Source organism: Benincasa hispida, chromosome 1 (genome assembly GCF_027475165.1).
Source record: "Benincasa hispida cultivar pf3 chromosome 1, pf3_genome.v1.1, whole genome shotgun sequence".
NCBI lineage: Eukaryota > Viridiplantae > Streptophyta > Magnoliopsida > Cucurbitales > Cucurbitaceae > Benincasa > Benincasa hispida.
Window position 1 is genome coordinate 15,860,532 of NC_143478.1, and position 3,317 is coordinate 15,863,848.

Here is a 3,317-nt window from a genome sequence, read left to right on the forward strand (position 1 = left end):
ACCCCAAAACGAGTTTTCATAGACCGAACCATGTCCAACAAGGTCAGGTTTCTCCTTTCTGGTACACCATTTAGCTGAGGTATACCAGGGGCCGAGAGTTGGGACGCAATCCCATGTTTTATCATATAGTTCTGGAATTGGAGGTCCATATACTCTCCACCACGATCAAATCACAGTATTTTTATCTTCTTACCTAACAAGTTTTCAATTTCAGCTTTATACTCCTTGAACATGTCAAGGGCTTCAGATTTATGTTTCTTTAGGAAGAGATACCCAAACCTTGAATAATCATCTATGAAAGAGATGAAATATTCATACCCACCTCGAGCTCTAACATTCATCGGACCACAGAGGTCTGAATGTATAAGCTCCAAGGCTTCCTTGGCTCTGTAACCTTTTCCAGTAAAAGGTTGTTTGGTCATCTTGCCTTTGAGGCATGATTCAAATACTGGCAAGGAGTTTTCTTCTAAACTCTTTAGAAGTCCACTTTTCACCAACTTCTCAATCCTATTGAGGTTGATGTGACCTAACCTTAGATGCCAAAATTGGGCATTTTTGTTTGGAGAAACCTTTGGTCTTTTAGTTGTTGTTGCAATACTGAACATTTCAGTGTTAAACAAGGCTTTTATGACTAACGGCCTTAGTACATATAAGTTATTTTCCATTGAACCATAACTAATCTCCATTCCATTCTTAAAAATAAACACTTTATTCTCAGAAAAGGAGATGGTATAGCCTTGTTCAATAAGACAAGAAACGGAGATTAAGTTCCTCTTAATATGAGGAACTATAAAAACATTATCCAGTAACAGATAATGTTTCTTGTCAACAAATAACTTCAACCTGCCTACAGCAACAACTGAAACAACCTCATCAGTACTGACTTGAAGAGTCATCTCTCCCTATGGCAACGGTTGCCAGGAACTAAATCCTTGGTAAGAGGAATGACATGATTGGTAGCACCTGAATCGAGGATCCAGGCAGAATCATCATTCTCTACCAGACATGCCTCAAAGACCAATAAATCATATTTACTATCTTGTCTCCTCTTTTGGAGAGTAGTGGGATCGAGGTCGTTTGCCACGAAATTCGTTTCACAGGATTCTTTCCACTATAAATAATTGGTCATTTTTAAAAGCTTTAAATGAAAATACGAATGAGTTGCTGAAAGAAAAACACATTGACCTACATTAGGTTTTAAGCAAATACCCATTGTAAAATAAAACAACATCCAATAAGGTTTAGCAAAACCAACAAGAATCCCGTGTGACATCTAGTTTCGTAATGATGCTTCAAAGGTTTAGGACAAAAGCCGCCAAAAGGAGGTCAGTTATCCCTCCTATGAATTGAGAAGTTCACAACCAGTCATTAATACCAGAATAACTCTTGTTCCTAAAACGACAAGCCATCATTGATTTGGCCAAGAGATCGTTAACTTACTTAACAATATCCCGTAAGTGTGACCCGCCATTTTAAGCCCTAAAGGTCCATCCCAAAAGGCCAATCCGAAGGGAAAAAATGCGATTGGGGCAAAATCTAAAGCGACCCTATCCATTTCTATAGTTTACCTTGATATTGACCAACTGCACAAAACCCATCCGAAGGGGGATGCTCCGAAGGCGACACGAGGGCATACAGAATTCTTTCACGGTGTGAACTAATGACAGAGACCATAGGATGTGTTGACACACACCCTTTACCCACTTACTATAAACACTTTCTCCGTTCACCTTGATATTGACTCATACAAACACCATCTGAAGGGGGATGCATCCTGGGCATCTCGAGGCCAAGCATGAATCTCACGGTGTGAACATACAGGGAGAAATGTGAGTGGAATCATAGACATATCTGATACGCCTCTAACTCCCACTTAGTATTTTATAACCTAGGGTTTAGCTTACTTAGAAAAAACACGGCTAAGGATTTTAACTAATTGACTTTTAGGTTTTCCCAAGAGTAACTTTTACTTTGGATAGTTGAAAAACTTTTGATCATCATCCATTAAACTCTTTAACGGAGTCTTTGACCAAAACGTCGCATGCTTGGTGAAAATCTATCTAATTCACCTTTCCAGGTAGGTTCTCATGTAGGGGTGTTACGTTTCCGTCAACTTAAGAACCCCAGCCTAGCCAGAACCCGCCTTAGACAAAAGGTCCCTTATAGATAGGTTTACAAAATCTTTTATTCCAACCAATCTAATCCTATTAAATTGATTTGAAAAAATTAGACTACTGCTCCTCCATTTAGAGTGAAAATTAACCCTGAAGTTGATTTCCTTGAATCCACATCGGTCTGGAAGTCAGAATCAGTGTATCCAGTAAGGATTAGATCCTTAGCACCATAAACGAGCATATAGTCCTTCGTTCCCTAAACATAATTGAGGATTTTTTTTATGGCAGTCCAATGATCATATCTTGGATTGGACTGAAATATGCTGACAATTTCAACTGCATAGCATACATCGGAACGAGTGCACAACATTGCATACATTAAACTCCCTACTACTGAAGCATATGGAATTCATTGCATAACCTCAACCTCTTGAGGTGTCTTTGGACATTGTTCCGTAGACATATGAATTTCATGTCTGAATGGTAACATACCATTCTTGGAATTTTGCATTTTATATCTAGACAACATATTTTCTATATAATTGAAGGATCTCTTACCGAAGAGTTCCATGAGCGCGTTTGGATCGCTCTGATCTCACAGTGACCGAAATACAACAATATACATTCATACGTACAGTTATGCAAACAAATCCTAATTAATGGCATGCTATGAACAACAACATAACAAGGGAATGAGTTGCTTTACCAGTTGAAGACATTCTTCAAACTTTGGAACTCAACGCAGTGGAATCCTCCACGCGATCTACCAATGCCCAGTAGCAGCGTCAACAATAGCAGCACGAACAACCGCACGAACACGAAAGCCGCGGGGACAACACAACCAGAAAAGAGCCCCTGGTATTCTCAGATGAGAACCCAAAGCGTGGTCTTTGGTGAATTTGGTAGAGGAAGGAGGAAAACTAAATCGTGTAGGCGATAAGCAAATGGGAGGGAAAAAGGTGCTATCGCATAGCACGAAGCTTATCGTTTAGGAGAAGCTACACGATCGTGTAGGTTTTACTAAACGATTGTTTAGGAAATGATATATGATCGTTTAGGAAATGATATATGATCGTTTAGCAAAATTGGCACACTATACGATCGTTTAGAGAAGTTATGCGATCGTGTAGGAACTGATTCCTCACAGATGGTTATAAGTAAAGACCAACACTATACGATCGTTTAGAGAAACTATGAGTACGA